The 15060-nt window shown below is 45.7% G+C and overlaps 1 long non-coding RNA gene and 1 other non-coding gene across 3 annotated transcripts; one reads left to right on the top strand and one right to left on the bottom strand.

Moving 5' to 3' along the window:
* Positions 1-8393: 8393 nt before the first annotated feature.
* LOC128595142 (small nucleolar RNA SNORA62/SNORA6 family) lies at positions 8394-8550 on the bottom strand. Its single transcript, XR_008382810.1, has one exon. It is a non-coding gene; the product is annotated as a small nucleolar RNA SNORA62/SNORA6 family (small nucleolar RNA).
* A 1947-nt stretch (positions 8551-10497) lies between these two features.
* Positions 10498-12782, top strand: LOC128594323 (uncharacterized). 2 transcript variants are annotated; one of them, XR_008382533.1, is made up of 5 exons: positions 10498-10704; positions 10789-10849; positions 11225-11358; positions 11557-11661; positions 12472-12782. It is a non-coding gene; the product is annotated as an uncharacterized LOC128594323 (long non-coding RNA). The 2 variants fall into 2 exon arrangements; XR_008382534.1 differs by having other exon boundaries at positions 10789-11023.
* The last annotated feature ends 2278 nt before the right edge of the window (positions 12783-15060 follow it).

Below are 15060 nucleotides of genomic sequence, written 5' to 3'. Positions count from 1 at the left end.
CCAAGCTTGTGCTCTTTCTGGAAGTTTTGTCAGTTTCTGAAAGGAGTCATTGGAGACCAGTTTGTCAAGAAAGGTAACTCCTGAAGGGGGACACACCCTCTGTCTGATACCTTATCAAAGAGGAGATGGAAAACCCAGAGCTGATTTGGGAATATATTACAAATCCAGGCCTCGCTATTTGTGATGGCACTTCATTCTCCAGCTTACTGATTCTGGGGATGGGAACCCATTGTGCAATAGTATTTGGGGGAACACATCTTCTTGCCTTTTTTTTGGTTTTGGTAGTCAAAGGGGGAATATTCAAATCTAATTGTGCTAATGTTAAAGTTAGAATTCTTGATCTTAAAGGAATCCTTTCAGCAAACAGAACTAAGCCTTGCACAAACTATTTTAACATTTTATTCCCACAAAATCATGTGAAAGGTTACACCTACCTTAAAGAAGAGCAAATTAAAAAATGGTTGGAATAAATGACCTTCTCAATACTCCACAAGTAGGACTGGAATCTTAGCTTCCCACTCTATCTGATCCAGCACACTGAACTACCTCTAAATACTTTTCATTCAGAAAAAAAAGTTTTCACTTGATTTTTAAAAAACCCCACTTTTCAGTCCTTAACTCTAACATATACATATATATTCGGTGTATTTTATTCTCCAAACTAAAAGAGGGCCATTGTCCCATCCCTTAGTAATAAACTCACTGTAATGTCTGAATTTCCTTAACACCGAATTCTCTTTATTCAGATTACATGGGACAAAGAGGGTGGGGAAGAGAAAAATCTGGAACCGATCATTCTGTAAACAAAAAGTTACATAATAGCTCAAGAAGGAGAAGTCAACATGACTCTGAACAAGCTTTAACTTAGAAACTTTATCGTTTTAAGGAGGAACGTGACCTTTGTCTCAGACACCTCTGGTAATGGGGCACTTACACGCACACGTACAAACCACACAGATAGAAGACTGTCCTTTTAACCCTGTTCTCCGGTATCACACAGGCACCACACTTTGATGCCAGAGACTGTGTTTCCAAACATGCTAAGTGGATGAGGAGCAGGCTAATGCTCTGGTGATAATGAAAAACACTAGGTGGTTATGGGGTGTCACACTCAGTCAAGGTAAAAGTTTTACTTTAAAATGACAGTTCTGGGCAAGGTAAAAGTTTTACTTTAAAATGACAGTTCTGGTTGGCGCCTGTGGCTCAGTGAGTAGGGTGCCGGCCCTGTATACCAAGGGTGGAGGGTTCGCAACTGGCCCCGGCCAAACAGTAACAAAAAATAGCCAGCTTTGTGGCAGGCACCTGTAGTCCCAGCTGCTCGGGAGGCTGAGGCAAGAGAATTGCCTAAGCCCAAGAGCTGGAAGTTGCTGTGAGCAGTGATGCCATATCACTCTACTGAGGGCGACAAAATGAGACTCTGTCTCTAAAAAGAAAAAAAAAAATGACAGTTCCGTTGAGGTGCTCCTGTCTGTGACTTCCTTGCTCCTTCCATAAAAATTGACATTCAGTAGCTGGGCGTTGTGGCGGGCACCTGTAGTCCCAGCTACTTGGGAGGCTGAGGCAAGAGAATCGCTTAAGCCCAGGAGTTGGAGGTTGCTGTGAGCTGTGTGAGGCCACGGCACTCTACCGAGGGCCATAAAGTGAGACTCTGTCTCTACAAAAAAAAAAAAAAAAAATTGACATTCAAAGGCAGCTTACCTAGGGCTCTTTAGATCACTGTATATCACATACCACGTAGTATTATTTCTGCCAGGCTTACAAGAACAAAGGTGGCCTTAGGCTTGCTGTTTGCTGTTCAAAGGATAAATATTCTTTTTTTTTTTTTTTTGAGACAGAGCCTCAAGCTGTCACCCTGGGTAGAGAGCTGTGGCATCACAGCTCACAGCAACCTTCAACTCGTGGGTTCAAGTGATTCTCCTGCCTCCACCTCCCAAGGAGCTGGGACTACAGGCGCCCACCACTGCCTATTTTTGGTTGCAGCCATCGTTGTTTGGCGGCCCGGGTTGGATTCAAACTCGCCAGCTCAGGTTTATGTGACTAGCGCCTTAGCCGCTTGAGCCACAGGCGCTGAACCCAAAGGATAAACATTCTATAGCTTTTAAATATGACCTAAACTAAATACAGAATTAATATACTTAACACAGAGATGTAGAATAACAAGGTGAAATACCTTGTAAGGAGCCCTGCTGGCTTCCTTATGTCAGCAGTGATACCCACCTGTGGAAGGTTTCCCACATAGAGAAATTCAGCTGGATCTGCCGTCTTGGACACTGACCTGCTCCTGGGAACCTCACTAAGGTCCCTGTAAGCCCCCCGTGCTGACCACAGAGGAAGAGCATTGTTTCCCTTTTGACTGTCCTGGCCAATGCCCAGACACAGACCCTTCCTTCCTCTTTACCACAGCCCAGCAGAGACTACATCCCTCCATCAGCAAGACTGAATTAAAGGTCCAGGGAGGGAGGATCTCTTAAATAGGCTTCTCAGAGGCCATATGGTCCCCCTGAGTTGACACCCTGCCAAGCTCTGTGCCACATTCATGGGATTGAGGGAAGAAAGGGATTCCCTCTTTCCAGTTAAATGGTTCCTTCCACACCCACCTTTACTGACTCAGGATTCAGCAACTCCCATGGGTGATTAACTCTGAGAATGTCAACTTCCTTTTGGAAAACACTTTGTTATCTCTCTACCCACAAGCTATGGCCTCACACTAGTCTCAATAAAACAGCTATCTCAGGGTACCACCATTCAACATTGATACAAGACGTATACATTTAATAGAAGGAGATGAAGGCAGGGGTCATTTCCTTATGGGGACCCCATCTAGTTCCGCTCATCAGTGATCCCACATTTGGCTCTGTGCCTGGCACATAGTACAGGGTTAATGAATATTTTGCTTAGTGAATGAATGGATAAATTATGCACTATTTCCACCAGCAGAATTATACTCCACACATATCCTCTAACTTCTATTCTGGGCCCTGTTAGGATATTAAGGAGTGGGGAAGGCTTATCTTTTATGTCTGGCTGCAAACACACACCCCACGTCTATCCTTGGCTTTTAGAATTTCTTTCTTTCTTTGTTCTTAGAGACGGGGTTTCACTTTATCACCCTCAGTACAGTGCCATGGTGTCACAGCTCACAGCAACCCAGCAACCTCCAACTCCTGGGCTTAGGCGATTGATTCTCTTGCCTCAGCCTCTCAAGTAGCTGGGACTACAGGCACCCGCCACAACACCTGGCTATTGTTTGTTGCAATTTGGCCAGGGCTGGGTTTGAACCTGCCACCCTCAGCATATGGGGCCAGCACCTTACCCACTTCGCCACAGGCACCGCTGGGCTTTTAGAATTTCTTCACTGCCTCCTCTGGATTACCTCTACCAATTAAACTTCAAAGTGAGGGCATTGCCATTGGGCTGCTGGCTCTAAATTAATTTTAGATGGAAACAGGATAGAAAAAATATTTATCTCTATAGAACAGTGGGTGTAAATTCTGCATCATCTTTGTATCTCACCGCATCTTGTGCAATTATCAAAATTAAAGGGTAGCCTTTAACAATTTGTTCTAATAACAGTAATTTTGTATCAACAGCCATTCCCATGTGCAAATAAAAAGAAATCAATTATGCTATCTTTAATTAATAGACAAAGAAGAGACTGAGGCACAGGAAAAGTTCTCAGATGATTACCCCAAGGAAATCAGCTGCAGTTTCAATGTTTTTCAATTTTAAAATACCAAAAAGAAATTAATCTTAAAAAAAGAAAAGAAATTAATCTTTAAACTGTGTATAGCACTCCTTCCAAATGTAGAATAAGTAGATTCCTCAAAAACTAAATGGGAAGCATGCATCACTGGAATGCTGATCAGCAGAGTGCTTTAAACCAATTCCTTTCCAACTCGACTACCTCATGTCCTCTGCCCTGAATGGGCTCTGCTCACAGGACTTCTTTCCATTCCTGATACATAGAGCATTGTCCCTGCAGCAGGGCCTTGGCACTCATTAGCCCTGGGCCTCTTTCCCCAGGCTGGTTCCCTGCTCTCATTCAGGAGGTTCAAAGAACATCTCCTTTGTGGGGCCTTCCCTGGTCGCTCCATCTAGAGGGAACACCTGTATACACTCCCTCCCAGGACTCTCTATCTCATTACCCTGCTTTGTTTTGTCACCACTTGTGTTACTATCTGCAATATCTCATTTATGCTTTCTTTTTCCTTAAAAAAATGGTTGTTGGCCAGAGCAGTTGAAAGTGCCCCTCACCACCGGACAGTGAGTTTCATTTGAGCAGGAACCCTTTCTGTCTCAATCATATCATTTCTAGTGTCGCCAATGCTTGTTGGGTGATAGGAAATGAGTCGAATGCAGATGAAAATTACCAAAATGTCCAAAGAGAGGTAGCTAGAACTTAAAAGTGAAGCTAAACTGTGTACTTCATGAATTTCTTCTAAGGTAGAAGAGTTTGCCCATTTGTTTAAAAAATTATTGGCCGGGCAGGGCATGGTGGCTCATGTCTGTAATCCCAGCACTTTGGGAGGCCTGGATGGACGAATTGCTCGAGTTCACGGGTTCGAGACCAGCCTGAGAAAAAGCAAGACCCCATCCCTACTAAAAATAGAAAAACTGAAGCAAGAGGATCGCTTGAGCCCAAGAGTTGGAGGTTGCTGTGAGCTATTATGCCCTGTTACCCAGGGTAACAGATTGAGACTCTGTCTCAAAAAAAAAAAATAATGTTGTACCCCCTCCTTGGCATTGTTGTGGGCAATAAATAAGTTAGTATGTATATCTAGAGTGCATATTACAGTGCCTGGGCACACAGACATATGATTAATTAGTATTTATTATCTCTGTAATTTAGGGAGATGGGGGTCAGGGGAGCAAGCAAAGGCTTTATTTCATTCAAGAAAAAGTTCCTGAGTATCTAGTATATGTTAGTGTCAAATTCAGTATGAGAAAGACAGGGTTCTGTCCTCAGGGAGTTAATGGTCTTGTAGTGGAGAAAGGCAGGTAAATACATACATTATTATACACCATAACAATGGAAATTAACACCAGGTATAGGGTTTCATGAAAGAGCAAGTGACTAAATTCTATCTTGAGGAGTCTCTGGGGAAGGTGACCTCTGTGCTAGGCTTCAAAGGTGTATGGAGTTTGCTAGATGAGCAAGGGACAGGATGGAGAGATTCCAGGCAGAGACTCAGAAAACAACTGTTTTTACTGTACTATAAGGGGGGTGGGGTGGGAGGGGAAGATAAGGGGGTGGAGATGTAAGTAATACAACATCACGTAAGTACGTTTAATTGAATTTACATTAATATCGCAGCATCACAGCAGAGGAGGCTGGAGGTAGGTCAAGAAGAGGGAACTGTGGCCAGATCATGAAGAGCCTGGAATTTACTTAGTTCAGTTATGTGCAGACTGAATCAAGGCAGTGGTGCTGGGAATGGAGAGGGAACAAGAGTAGGGGTGACTGAATGGATGTGGGAGGTGGGGGGATGGGAGGAATCCAAGCTTCCTCCCAAGTTCACCAGGCTCCATACACAAGGAGGTTTATGGGTCTGCCAGTGACTTAGTGTCTATAGGAAGAAGAGCATGTTTGGGGGGCCAGGTATAAAAATGTAAGTTCCATGTTGAACGTATTCATTTGAGATGCCTGTGAAATATACAAGGGGATATGTAGGCAGTTGAGATTGCACAACAGAGGTTCTATGATAAAAATTTACAGATCTTGGCTCAGGGTCTGTGCTCAGTGGTTACAGCACCAGCCACATATACCGGGGCTGGTAGGTTCGAGTCCTGCCCGGGCCAGCTAAATAAGGACAACTACAATTGGGCGGCGCCTGTGGCTCAGTCGGTAAGGCGCCGGCCCCATATACCGAGGGTGGCGGGTTCAAACCGGCCCCGGCCAAACTGCAACCAAAAAATAGCCGGGCGTTGTGGCGGGCGCCTGTAGTCACAGCTACTCGGGAGGCTGAGGCAAGAGAATCGCTTAAGCCCAGGAGTTGGAGGTTGCTGTGAGCTGTGTGAGGCCACAGCACTCTACCGAGGGCCATAAAGTGAGACTCCGTCTCTACAAAAAAAAAAGGACAACTACAATAAAAAAAAAAAATAGCTGGGCATTGTGGTGTGCGCCTGTAGTCCCAGCTACTTGGGAGGCTGAGGCAAGAGAATTGCTTAAGCCCAAGAGTTTGAGGTTGTCGTGAGCTGTGATGCCATAGCACTCTCCTGAGGGCGACAGTGAGACTCTCTCTCTCAAAAAAAAAAAAAAAAAAAAAAAAAATTATAGATCTTGTCTCAAGGCAAATGGTTGGGATAGAATCCGGAGCCCCCAGGATAAAATATGGATAATGACCGATGTTTTACGTGTGTTTGCTCTGTGGCAGGCTGTGCCATGAACTTTAAATTTACAGGCAATGCCAAATCAAAAAACATATTTGCTCTGCTAACATCGTACTTCTAGCAACTGGAGCGTAATGGGCACACAATAATTATTTTGTCAAATGGATGCTCTCATTTAGTCTTCACAATAATCCTGTGAGGCAGAAATGACTAGTATCCTCATTTTACAGATGAGTAAAATGATCCAGGAAAGGTTAGATTTGTTGACCAAGGTCATACAAATGGTAAGTAGCCAGATCTGGAATTGAACCTAGCTTTTTGCAACTCTAATGCCCAAAGTGCTTAACCATGGGCTAGAATGTTAAAATCTGTCTCTAAAAATGCACTTTGGTAGCTCCCTTTCTAGCTTCAAAACTTTGATGACATCAGATGACTGCTAGGGAAATGCACTGAAGGAGCCCACACCGCCTTATTCTTATGTGCTTGATATTTTGGTAGCAACACTGGGGCATGCTCTGCAGTTGACACTGGAGCCTCTTTAGAGTGGAAGGCCTGAGCAGTGTGTGCAGGGCCCCAGAAATGTACCAAGAATGGGGAGTTGGGGACAGTCTGCAGGCAACGAGGCTGTATTTGTTCTATTTTTGTATAATAAACTTAAAATGACACACATTACTTAATTCACACTTTCTGCAGGTCAGGAGTCCCAGGCACAGCCAGTTGCTTATCTAGAAAACTCTATTCATTTTTTGAACAGAACAGTATTGTTGTTAAGATCCCTCAAGTCTGCAATCAAGATGTCAGCAGAGCTTAGTTCTCAGCCAGATCTTGAATGGAGAAGAGTCCACTTCCAAGATCACTCAGGTTGTTGGCAGACTTTATTACCCTGCTGGCTGTGTAACCAAGGAGTCTGGCTGGATGTTGATTGGGGATTTCTCCCAGGTTTCAGAGCTTCTTCAACATGGCTTCTCACTTCATCATGTCAGCAAGGAGAACATCTCCAGTGCATGCTCACAAGATGGAGCTATTTATATACACACACACACACATTTCATATACTAGGGCTGTCTAGTAAGTATCTAGCATCTAGCCATGTACTCTGAAAAACAGTATATATATTGCCTCTCTGGAATTGTTATATATATACACACACACACATAATTATGGGAGTGACATCCCATCACCTTTGCATTTTCTTTTTTTTTTTGTAGAGACAGAGTCTCACTTTATGGCCCTCGGTAGAGTGACGTGGCCTCACACAGCTCACAGCAACCTCCAACTCCTGGGCTTAAGCGATTCTCTTGCCTCAGCCTCCCGAGTAGCTGGGACTACAGGCGCCCGCCACAATGCCCAGCTATTTTTTTTTTGGTTGCAGTTTGGCCAGGGCCGGGTTTGAACCTGCCACCCTCCGTATATGGGGCTGGCACCTTACCGACTGAGCCACAGGCGCCGCCCACATTTTCTTTTTTTTTTTAAACTGATGTTTATTTTCCTCCAACTTTATTTCCATCTTGTTTAAGAGCTGTGGAAGAACAGCTTAAGACCACTCAGTGGTTGTTCCTACCCATTCAGTGGCCTGAGCAGTAGGAGCTGCAGACCAGTCTTCAGTGGCAGGCTGGGCACTCCAGTCTTCAGTGGGGACCTGCTGAATAGGCACAGAGGGCACCTGCAGCCTTCTGACAAGTCTGCAACCTCTGGTTGCTTAGCAGTAAACTCAGGAGCTGGAGCAGTCCATTCACCCTGAAATTCCTCCTTGGTCACAGCTTTTGAGCATCAATCTGTTCTTCCTTTTCAATCTCTTCAGGATCTCTGTAGAAATAGAGATCTGGCATGACCTCCCATGGATGCTCATGCCGAGAACTTCCCGGGCCAGCATCCACCACATCAAACCTAGTGAGTGAGCTCCATTTTAACAATCTCATAGCAGGATTCATCAAGTTAGTCTGAAAACAGAAAAGCCAAGTAATGCTGGAGCAGAGCAAGAAATACAGAGAAAGGCAGGAGAAAACAGACCATTTTCAAATGTTTTCATCAACGTTCTCGATGTTGTTATGCATTACCATTATACTTGTAGCAAGGATTACTATGAAACTTCACTCACGGGGCCAGTGACCCTTGTGGTGTTCGTGAAAAACTTGCCTCTCATGTAGCACATTAACCACACTTGTGAGTTCACCGCACCTTTGCATTTTCTCTTGCTCATAAGCAAGTCTCATGTTCTACCTGCACTCAAGGGGAGGGAATTACACAAAGATGTCAGAAAGTAGAAATTTGGGGGCCCACCCTAGGGTCTGTCACCTACAAGTAGTTACATTATATGCTTAGAATTTAAAAGTAATTATAGAACCTATGAACACCGCAAGCAGGCAATTTTACATGTTGTCAGTGACAAAATACTCCATTCTGAAAAACTCTTTAAGTTGTTCACAGTTGTTGGGATTGCTATTGAGTTTGAATAATGTATATATAAAGTTGACTTAAAAAATTACTTATTTTTATTTATTTTTTTTTTTAGACAGAGCCTCAAGCTGTCGCCCTGGGTAGAGTGCTGTGGCATCACAGCTCACAGCCACCTCCAACTCCTGGGATCAAGCGATTCTCCTGCCTCCGCCTCCCAAGTAGCTGAGACTACAGGCACCTGCCACAACGCCCGGCTATTTTTTTGGTTTGTTGTCATTGTTTGGCGGGCCCAGGCTGGATTCGAACCTGCCAGCTCAGGTGTATGTGTCTGGAGCCTTAGCCTCTTGAGCCATAGGCCCTGAGCCAAAAAAAAAAAAATTACTTATTCTTTAATAGACATTGTATTCTACATGGAAGTGACCTCCCAGTTATTCTAAGAGTTAGCCCCTAACATATGGGGACTCAGCTATCTAGCTTCATTTGAAGAGTTAAGTTTGTAATGGTTCAGAATAATCTGAGATCTTTGGGTGTAGTGCAGGTATTCAACTCATATTCTAGTATACAACAGTGTTTAATAGCAGATTTGAAATAAACAGAGTCAACATAGTGATGGTGAAGACAAAGAAACTGAACTTGAGTTACTTTTGTTATACTATGTAACCATACGGAGCAGCGGGTCTCATATGCCTGAGGTGGTGGGTTCAAACCCAGCCCTGGCCAAAAATGCAAAAAAACAAAACAAAACAAAAAAACAACTGTGAAGTAGGGTCATACCACACTTTGTCATGTTTTTATTTGGTAAATGCACATTTTGGTTAATAAATATTTTTACTAGGTTTGAATATTATCTTTAAAATAAAAAATTCCTTTTAAGTTGTTTTAGAACTAAAGAAAGAACTGAGAAAACAAACATTGTTATCAGTAGTGTGATCCAGTAGTTGCACTACTAATACTAGGTAGGCTTCTCTTATACTGCCTACTAATAAAAATAAACAGCTGGCCCTAATTTGGGCTCGCCATGTGCTAGACAATGTTTCAAACACACACATATTGTAAAAAATATATAAAGTACATATTTATTCTGTTAAATGGGAAAAATACATATTCATTATATGTATAAAATATATATTAATTTAAAAATCTTCAAAACTATAGTAACTCCTATTATCTTTATTTTATAGTTCATAATATAATTGACGCGTGAAAGATAGAGATCTGCTCAAGATCATCAACTGGAATGGCATAGCTGGAATTTGAGCCCAGGCAATGTGGCGCCAAAGTCTGAACTCTTAGCCACTAGAAAGGAAAAATAAAGCAAGTTCAGTAAGCAAACAATCTTGCAGGCCATGGCGGCCTTCAGAAGGGACAGGAGGGCTCTTTCTTCTCTTGAGCAGCCCCTGCAGGCTCCTGGGCGCAGGGGGAGCTGGCTTCCCAGGGACTTCCCAGAAGGATGTCCGCGGAATGCTTTCTCAGTGTCCTCTCCTCCGCCCTCGCCGCGTCCCTGCCCTGGTCTGCCAGGCCAAGGGCTCTCCTGGCCCTTCCCTGCTTCCGGCCCTTTGCTCCAGGCCAGGTCGCTGCGGCCGGCGGTGCCAGGAGCTCCAGAGTCCTCTATTTACTGTTTGGTTTCCACGGTGACACGTAGGCGCCGTCAGCTCCTCCCGTCACACGCCCGGCAGCGCGGCCCCCACCCGCCGCTATGACGTCCACGGGCGCTTCCGCTCTGCCCATATTTGGCGCAGCTACTGCGTCTGGAGGAGGTCGGGGCGGGACTCCTGCTGCGCCCCGCCCCCGCCCCGCCCCCGTGGAAAGCTGGCCCGGGCTGGGTTCCCGCAGACCCGAGCCGAGGGGGTGGGCGGGGGCGCTGGACGCCGGGAGAGCGAGCGTGATTGATTGACAGATGAGCTCGGGTCGCTAAAGTTCAGTGTCTCTGTGCGCTGAGATTGCAGTCAAGACCTGGGGCTTTCTGGACTGTTCCGGGTGGGTAATCAGGGATCACGATTTCCTCACTCTGTGCCCGGAAATCATGCCTTCCCTCGCCTAATTCGATATTTTATTTTACAGGCGTGAACTCAAAATTCTCGCCTATGGCACAGTGGAAAGCTTTGAAGATCGACGGTCTAGGGTCAGTGTTACCCTTCCGGGGATAAGTGACCTTGGCAAGGCCACTTCCCTTTTCCCGGCCTGGTAACATGAACTGTGGGGAGTGGTCCTAATGGTTGCAGCATTATCTTAAGGCCTGTAAGGGGAGATCTTCCTTCACCTTCTTACTACCCACTTCCTACGACATAACAGGAATGTCAGTGAAGTTCTTTGAGAAGCGACCCCTACAGTTCTGACCCCTACAGTAATTGAATTTGTGTGTCTCTTTGCACCTTGCTCATATTTGGCGCTTAATTAACTTTGGTTAACTGATTATTATATGAATAATAATAGTCCCAGGCAAGTTACCTTCCGATTTCACCTTCATAAATCCGGACTCTGGCAATTCCTCCTGCAGGCAGAGGATACAGTGCAATGATTAATAATTGCGCAGCAGGGTTGCTGATGTAAAGCGATTTGCAGATCTAAAGGGCAATAAGCATTCCTGGGAGGAATCCAGCAAGATTCCAGAAGTCTCTGAGGGAGCCATGGGTGTGTACCGCCCGGCCATGAAAGCGGGGGAGGGGCGGGCAGTGCCGCAGTGACCACTGGGGAGTGGGGGTTAACCCTTCAAGATGCCTGTCATCACCCTCCCACCCCCACTCCTGCTCCCAAGATTCCCCAATTCCTTTTGCTTTTTCAGAATTTCGGAGCTTGAAGATTATCTAATTTAATGTCTTTATTTCACAGATAGGGAAACTAAGGCTCAGAGAAGTTGGTTCATCCAGCCAAACTTGCAGAGCTGGTTAGAAACAGATAAAAGTCAGGATTACTGGCCTCAAATACTCCACTCAGGTATTTCTTTTCCTTTCTTTTTTTTTTTTTGTAGAGACAGAGTCTCACTGTACCGCCCTCGGGTAGAGTGCCGTGGCGTCACACGGCTCACAGCAACCTGTAACTTGGGCTTACGCGATTCTCTTGCCTCAGCCTCCCGAGCAGCTGGGACTACAGGCGCCCGCCACAACGCCCGGCTATTTTTTTGGTGCAGTTTGGCCGGGGCTGGGTTTGAACCCGCCATCCTCGGTATATGGGGCCTGCGCCCTACTCACTGAGCCACAGGCGCCGCCCCCCACTCAGGTATTTCTAACCTCATGTGCTTCAGTGGCTTCAGAACACTGTTGCCTGGTTCAGCTGAGGGTGGGGGGTATACATTTAGGCTAAGCTAAACATTGCCTTCAGAGCTTGGAAAGGATGCCACTGACACGTTTGCTGCCTTACACAGTCAGCAGCATGACAGCAGGGCCTGAGGAGTTGGCCAACAGATGTGTACTCCCCAATGACACCAGCATTCCTCCCCACTATGGCCAGAATGCTTACCCCTGTCCGGAGAACAGGAGCTCAACACGAAATCAGTCTTTAGACAAGCAGTTGTTCACTTTTTCAAGCTTCCCAAGGCTTTCATGAATCCTTTCTCAGCCAGGATTACAGCAGAAGGCATTAGTAGCCTGCACCCACAGATACCCCTTTCCTGCAGTTTTGGAAGGTCTTTCTGTGGTACACGTGGGCTGGCTGCTGAGGGGGAGTGCCTCTTTAATGCTTCTCCCTTTTCCTTCTTTCAGTCTCACCCAACTTCCCCTTGCACTCTATTTCTTGCCCAACTAATAGGCTGAATAGGAGGGCTGCTCAGACCAAGAAGACGGGTGCCCACCAGCTGCCCTCCCGCGGTGCCAGCAGGATGATTTGAGGGAGTGTCTGGGCTCCCTCGCCTTCCTCCTTGACTGTTCGTGGAGCGGTAGCAGCAGAACAGCAGCTCTGCCACCTGCTGGAAGTGCGAGGCAGCACTCCCTCCTCCAATTCCAGAAACATCGTCAGAGTGGTGCCGGCTAGGGGAAGTTTTTCTTTGTTCACTATGATGGAAATAGCAAAACTTAGCAGAAAAAAAAAAAAATTAAATAAAAAAAACCCCAAACCAAAACACACGAAACACACAAACCATTCTAGCCTTTTCTCTCTTTGGTTTATTTCTGAAGATCTAGTCGATTTGGATGCAGAAAACACATCTGTTGTTTCTCTTGCTAAGACTGCTCATTTTCCTTCCTGCTATCCAAACCCCGCTCCTTCTCTCAAATCCTATTTCAAATTCCGCCTCCTTCATAACAGCTTTTCTATCTTTTGAAATCCGGCCGTACACAGACCCAGCACACGGTGTATGCTTGGTAAGCTGTCTTCTTTGCTGTTGTTTCTTTGAGGGTGGGGGGCTGTGTTTTCTGTGCCTTCGGTGTCCACAGACCCCATAGTGCCCAGCACAGAGCTAGGGACAAAAACTCTTCTCAAAAGTTCCTTGCTAATTAATAGATTAATAATTTCTATGGAAATAGCCCTAAGCCTTTGAAACTTCAATAAACCTTCCAGAACACTTGGTTCTTTGGGAGAATCAAGATGGTGATCTAATCAAATATGGCCTTGCACAGTAAGTAGTTTCACAAAGCAATTTCACAAGGGAACACCAACACCACCCAGACCGGGATGAGGAAGTTTGAAGTTTGAAGTGGACTCTCAGAATGATGAGAGTGGTGGCGATGTGGCAAGGTCAAAGGACAGTGAGTTAGGAGAGGGGAGGCCTCTGCTCCGGGGATAGGAGAGGCAGCCCAGGCTCTAGTCAGCTTTACATCCAGACTCCACCACTTGCTGTGTGGCCTTGGGAAAGTTTACTCTCCTTTCTGTGCCTCAGTTTCCACAGTTGTTAAAATAAGTACCTATCTCTTAGTGATACAATAGGTGAATTGAGTTGGCATTTGTAGAGTGCTAGAACAGCACAGTGAGTATTATGTGATGGCTTGCTTGTAATTGATTTCCAGCTTAGCTGTCTCTTAAATGGAGTGGAGAAGATGATATGATCTCTTGGTTCCCTTCTGTACCCACTTTCAGGGCAGTGCATAAGCTTTGGGGTCAGGCAGGTCTAGGTTGACTCCTGTTTCTGTCAGTAGTTGTGTGACCTTGCATAATTACTTATTGGAGCCTCAGTTTTCCTTTTTTTTTTTTTTTTTTTTTTGTAGAGACAGAGTCTCACTGTACCACCCTCGGGTAGAGTGCCATGGCGTCACACGGCTTACAGTAACCTCTAACTCTTGGGCTTATGCGATTCTCTTGCCTCAGCCTCCTGAGCAGCTGGGACTACAGGTGCCCGCCACAACGCCCGGCTATTTTTTTGTTGCAGTTTGGCTGGGGCTGGGTTTGAACCCGCCACCCTCGGCATATGGGGCCGGCGCCCTACTCACTGAGCCACAGGCGCAGCCTGGAGCCTCTGTTTTCTTATCAGTGAAATGGGGATAATTGTGCCTGCCTCAAAAGACTACCATGAGTATTGCATATTTGCAAAGTGCCTGACCCATATAAGAAACTTTTAAAATAGAAGCTAAAGTTATTATTATGGCCGAGAGGCACCACATATAAAGGAGAATAGTTTCCAAAATAATTCAGTTTCAAGAAAGATTGAGCATATTGGATAGCAATGAAACCAGCTCAATTTCTGGAGCTTGGTGGGGAGGTAGGCCTGGTTCTGGGCCAGGAGTAGATACCACAATATCTGAAGAAGCCAGGAATGGTCTGACTTGTACATCAGCTCTAGGAACATTTTCTGCTTCAGGGCTGTGCTGAAGGTGGCTCTCCTGGATGCCAGGAGCTGAAGGGCCCTCCTGCTCTTCTTCCCAGGAGGGGGAACTTGAGTAGAGAGGGTGTGGCCGGGGTGGGCCTTGGAAACCTGTTGTTGCTGAGCATGTGCATGGGGTGGGGTGGGGGGGTGGGAATCAGCTCAGAAATACCCTGCTCCTTGGAGGTAAACTCCCAGGCTTGGGGTGGCCTCCTCTTGGTGGAACCTGCCCACACAGGTCCTCAAAGCTGTCATTCCCAGCCTTGACTGAGGACATCCCAGACTGATTGCCAGCAATTATCCAAGGGGCCAGAGGGAAGGAGGGTTGTGATAGTCTTCAAGCCAAATTAATCTTAATTCCCTTCAACTACATGTGTGGAAAAGTACCAAATGCAATATGCAAATGCTGCGTGTATTCCGTCAAGCTCTTTTTGAAGGAGAAAGGAGGGTTGTAAAATCAAACAATGGTAGGATGTTGCAATCCTGAACATGTTGGGAATCACTATTATTTGTGGTCCTCACACTTGACAGCTCTTGTCCCCTGTGACACACAGGGAGTTTTGTGGTCTAAACCAGGGCAGGGACAGAGGTTCCACCACTACTAC

Source organism: Nycticebus coucang, chromosome 9, assembly GCF_027406575.1.
Source record: "Nycticebus coucang isolate mNycCou1 chromosome 9, mNycCou1.pri, whole genome shotgun sequence".
Taxonomy (NCBI): Eukaryota; Metazoa; Chordata; class Mammalia; order Primates; family Lorisidae; genus Nycticebus; species Nycticebus coucang.
Note: the sequence above shows the minus strand (reverse complement) of the source record. Positions and strands in the feature narration are given on the sequence as shown.